This window comes from Pollachius pollachius (genome assembly GCF_949987615.1).
Source record: "Pollachius pollachius genome assembly, chromosome: 1".
In the NCBI taxonomy this organism is placed as follows: Eukaryota; Metazoa; Chordata; class Actinopteri; order Gadiformes; family Gadidae; genus Pollachius; species Pollachius pollachius.
The window spans coordinates 4,681,920-4,687,919 of NC_136934.1; positions in this window are offsets into that span (position 1 = coordinate 4,681,920).

Below are 6,000 nucleotides of genomic sequence, written 5' to 3' on the forward strand. Positions count from 1 at the left end.
CTGTCGTATGAAGGCTGGGACGAATTTCAAATTATAAATATGTACACTTTATTTTGAAAGTACAGACCGGCGCGATTCCCATTGAAACGAATGGCGCGGTGATAATTCTTCTAAACTAAGAGCTGTTAAATTGTGGAAAATGAATTAAACTGTAATCAGACAACACGGTTATATGCTATAGACCCTAGAGTATCTGTGGTATAAAGGCTGAGACGAATTTCGAATTATAAATATGTACAATCCATAACGTTAGCTCTCTGGCTCATAGCTCAGCGGACTAGAATACCTCATAGAATCATTGCTTTTTGGCCGGAAATGGAAAGGGGGGCTGTTCACGTTTGATTGTAGTCTTTTCGCTCGGTTCTCCATCTCATCAGTAGGGCTAGAACCGAGAGAAAAGACTACAACCAAACGTGAACACCCCCCCTTTCCGTTTCAGGCAAACGAGCATTGAGTCTTCCAACAGAAATCAATGGGATTTACAAAATGCGCTAAATGTGCAATAAAACACGATAGAAACTGTATTAAGCTACGATACTTGATTCAACCACTCTATTTCATCCTAGACAAAGCTCAAAGGGGGCTCAATGTTCAAAATGCCGGAAAAAACGAATAGCTCACAGCAACATATTGAAAAAAAGAACTATGAACTAGTTCATTTTTTGGAACTGTGAACTTAGTTCAAATTTTTAAATTATGAACGTTTAACTGAACTAGTTCATTTTAAAATTTGTGAACTGAACTTTGAACTAGTTCACGTAGAAAGTGAACTTTCCCAACACTGAGAGTCACCCCTTCTAAAGTCACGACCATACCAAGACGAGAGCTGTCAGCAGCAGTGGTAGCTGTCCGCACCAGTGACCTGCTCAAGAGTTTGAAGTAGAATGCCTACTAGAAGTATTTTGGACTGATTCAATGGTTGTACTTGGATACATCAGTAATGAAGCCAGAAGATTTCATGTGTTCATAGCAAACCGCGTAGAACGCATCAAGCCAAGCACAGAGTCAGCGCAGTGGAGGTACGTGACTACTGAAGAGAACCCAGCAGATCACGCCTCACGAGGTCTCACGGCAGAACAGGTTGTAGCCTCTAACTGGTTAACAGGCCCAGGCTTTCTGTGGCAGAAAGAGCTACCAAGTGGAGATGTAAAGGTGGGAGATATCTCAATTAGTGACCCAGAGCTCAAGAAGGCCCAGGTTCATGATACTCAGGCAAAGGAGGTGAGGTCGCTTTTAGATTGCCTACACAAGTTCTCAGACTGGTTAAGAGTGGTGAAAGCTATTGCCAGGCTCAAGCGCAGTGCGAAGGAAGTCAAAGGTCTCAAGCCGAAGTCCTGTGAAGCCAGCAGTCTAGAGGAAAGGAGAGAAGCCAGTCACCCATTCATAAGACAGTCACGCTGTCGGAAGCAGACTGAAGACCTCAGGGTATTAAACTCACTCTGTTTATTAGTGACCCAAAGTTAGATAGCACCTTTATTCAATGTTTTATATGAAGTATATGTCCTTAAGACGTTTAAGTAATCACAGGTGATTGGTGGGAGGGTAACTGCCGCACATTGGCAGTTTGTTTAATTTGTTAACCTCGTTTTTTGTTCCTACTGTTTATAATGGCATTGGGGCGGATCTAATTGCCACTGGCATATGTTTCCTACACCACACCTTTTAGCGACGTACCTTGCCAAGCAGCGCGAAAGAAGCAGCACTTTTTATAAGCTAGAAGTTAGTTAAACGCTAAAGGCACTTAAAGAACAAGAAAAACTATAAAGGACAAGGAAGAAGCATACAAGAAGATTCCCTCCTTAAGTAGTTAGCAGTGGACGAGTTCTCAGGGGTTGGTTCGACCTGGAAAATAAAAAACCTGTTTTCTAACAAAGAACTCTGGCCTCGTGTGTACTACTTGGGAGCTACATGGTGGTACATAATGGTGAAAATATTCGACAAATATTTTCTGTGGTGGTATGCTGTATAAAAAGTTTGAGAACCACTGCTCTAGATCAACCGGGCACGTTCCTAGAAAACTATTAGGTATTCACTGAACAAACTCTTGTCATCCACCGAGGATTCCTCACATATCTGACCTTCTGTGAAAAGCGAGGGTCGCATTTCCCCAGATCCTACCATTTAGCCCTGTTTACCTGTGCATACATACATAGCACCACACTACAAACAACCACACACCACAGTTTAATCCACTTCATTTATTTACATAATACATAATTCACAGTTAACCATACATTAATTTGTCTGTCACAACACAACGCTCACAATTCAACTACCCTTCTTCCTGTCCGTCCGGCAAACTGGTCCATGAGGAACGCGTGCCGCATGGGAACCAGGGCTTTATTTTCTGTTCCGGGACAGTTCATTTGGTTTGCTAATGGCGGGGGTGGTAAGGGAGCGTTTGTGCTTCTGAGTGTCGTTTTTATTGTTGGTGTGATTTATTTATCAAAGACTGTGTTGTTTGTGTGTGTATATATATTTATATGCATCGTTTAATGAATATATAGTGTTTGGGCTATTGTTCTGTGGCGTTTGATTGATCATGGTGGTATTGATTTCTCACCTATCCCAGTAGGCTCTCCCAATCAGCCTCTGATTGGTGGGCCTATTTAATGGGGAGACATGGTGTAAATTGGGGCGGGCATTTGAGATGCAACAGCTTAAGGAGAGGCTGTATTCTTTTGTTTGCCTTTTTTCACGATTTTGGAAGTTTAAATAAACCGACAGCATTTTCCTTAAACTCCCTGAGCCTCCTCCTGCTTTCAAAAAGTTCACTCCTTGGGTGCGTCCCGTTCAGCATGTGAGTTTGGGGTTCAATACCTCTTTCTCACAACTGCCTTTGCATAATTCAATGATAAATAGCTCTAAACTCTTAAGTGAGTGGGATTAGATTATGTCAAGTAACCCAATACTGCTCATTAAACTTTGTTTTACCAGCATCATGTTTTAGTTGGCAGATCAATGTGAGTCTTCCATTGTTTTGTTTGGACCAGGCATAGTGCAGAAAACCTGGCTGATCTATCTCTGCAGCGCATTACCCTAGTCCTGAACGCGGCCCAGTGTCGTCGACAGGCTGGGGCTGATTTATACAAGGGTACGAGTATTACATATATGGGCATTGAGGCCCGCCACTCCTGCAACTTTGACCTGAGCCCTAACTTCCAGAGATCAGCATGCTTCATAGACGGCGCTCTCGATAGAGGAGGTGAGTATGCAAAGATTGCCATTTATGTATTGACGTGTTCTGTGAAATGTTTGCGTAAATATAGAGTAATTGACCTCCCCTCTTGTTTGTCGTAGGGAGGGTCCTCGTCCACTGCCAGGTCGGAGTCAGCCGCTCCGCCACCCTGGTCCTGGCCTACCTCATTTTGAAGCAGAGGCTGACCCTGGTGGAAGCAATATGTGCTGTTAAAAACCACAGGGGGGTGGTCCCAAACCGAGGCTTCCTGAGGCAGCTTATACGACTAGACGGTCAACTGTTTGGCCCTCATCAATACAAACATGTTTAGTCCAGCTGTGTTTTGTTCACATAGTGATAGAGTTCCCCTGAGCGACCGGTCGATAATCTGTCTGTAAAACAGACGGACTGATTGTGTTTGGTTAGTTTTTCTTAAGAGTCAACTGAGAGTTGCATTTTTGACGTCATTACCGGTCTCGGAGGATTTATAGCGTTTCCGTTTGTCTTTTTCATTGTCATGAAATTGGCTAGTCATTGTTTATTGTTAGCTACATTAGCCTCTTTAGCAAACCAGCCCGAAAACAAACAACACAACTTTACATTGTATTGCAAGCACAGCAAGACCGTGCAATGCATAAATTGGTGACCGGAATAAAGTACCAATGTAATCAAGTGTGTAAGAGCATTTAAAATCGACATTAAAATGACCAACGTGGTACAAATACAAAGAAAATAAATCTCTTCACGGGCGCCGCCATTTTTGTGGAGAGCGTAATCACTGCTCTCAGTCTACTCTCAGAATTCCAAGAGATGAAGACAAAAAGGGGGCGTGTCTCCGAGAAATGCCGCAAGAAAGCTGGGGAATTTCCGACTTCCGACTCGGAAGGCTGGCGTCCGAGGATTCAGGAACACACCATTACTTTCACACTAAACTCCGAGCGAAAACTCCGACCCAACTCGTCCCAGAGATTCGTGCGGAAGTAAAGCAACCCGAGTCCTCCGAGATCACGTCACAACAATGGCTGCCCATTTCATTGATAGACTAAAGTGAACTTGCAGCAATTACTAAGAGGCGAACTTAACACCCATTATAACATTTGCATTACGATACATTACTTACAATTATAAACATCACCTGATAAATACTCGCTCATGTTCAACCATCGCAAGCAGTTCTAATAACTGATTCAGCAAAGAAGCGCAAAGAGGTCCCTGCGGGCATCCATACTTATTGTTATGAAGTCTAGTCTCACAAACGATCCATTCTTTCGGGTTTATGTCATAACCTACGAACTTCTGAGGGGCGTTTCCTCTTTAGACTTAAAATAACACTCTTATTTCGGAAGAAGGGAAGGTTTACGTAAAGACCTTCTGTAATAGGTCCATGGTAAAGACACGTAAGAGCTCCTGAACCTCCGAGTTGTTTTGAAGGCGGCATGAGAGCACGAGAGAGCACTGTGGGTTGGAGAACACAGGATTCAAACAGACCACATATATTCAAACAGACTTCTTCCTGGAGCAATACAAGAAGGCAACAAGGCAGCAATCATTAAACAGGGCCCCGTTTCCAGATAACGATGGATCCACGCTCGTACGATCATTCTCACGAAGGATCTTGCGAACCTTTGTAAATTTCTTTCGAGTGTTTCCCGAAACTCCTCTTAAAATGAACGCGCGTGCACTGCTCTAATGAAGTTTGGCTTGTAACTATTACTAACTATAACTATAACTGAGTATCCTACGAAAATAATAGACTATAATATAAATGCTAGAAATATCAAAACAATTGATTAGGCCTAGGCCGCCATATGCTTTATCAGTCCTTATCCTGAACGCACTGTGCGTATATCTTTTCACGGCATTTCCCCCCCTGAAATAATTCCATATTACAAAAATCTAAAATAGCTTGTGTGACAACTAAATTTATCTTAATGTGCTGATTTCTGAAACATTGCGCAGCAAAGAGAGCAGACGTTATCTGATTCCGCATAAGGTTTCATTGATTGGCGGCACTCTCTAGTCTAAAATCTTTGGTGTAAACATAAAAAATGCAGCGTTCCATTCATGCATTATCATTCGAACGCAGAGGCTGGGCATTGACACACGGCTTTTGCTCACCCGATTAGGAAAGCTTGGTCTAGATCCTGCCCATATTGTTGGGCAGGATGATGTATAGGCCTTTTTACACTGCCGAGCCGGTTCGGTCGCGGCTTGGCACGCCCGGTGATTTCACCGTCTTATCTCAAGTTTCCTGTGTAATACCGAGGGGGTCAAATCCCCCGTTCTTTACGGCGCGGGCTTTCTTGGTTCACTGGAGAAGGCGGTGCTGCGCTTGGAGTCCAGAATTCTTTAGAATAATTTACATACTCCCGAATTATTTTTTATGAATGAAGACACCCGCATGCAATAATGAGTTCACGTCTGAGTGTAGGGTACAAACGCGATTAACTATGGTCTGGGATGTTCATAACTGTCTAGACAATCGCAACAACAAACGCCATTGATCAATATTAGGACATTTTAACCACGACGGTTGAAATAAAATCAGAGGGAGACAGCAAGTGCAGCTCGAAAGCGACCTCCCACCCAAGAGCAATGGAATTATTTGATTTTATCATATGCCTTGTAGCCTATGCCTATTATATGCCGTTTGAACGGTACATTTCGGCTGCGCATGTATTTTTGGAATTTTAAATTGCTGCTACAAATTATGTTGTTGACTTCTAACATGTCTCTGTCTTTGCTTTTTAAATCTAACAGTAGCCCGGTCTACGAGTAATATATCGGCAGTAACCACTGTTTTTGTGGTAGCCTATTGCGAA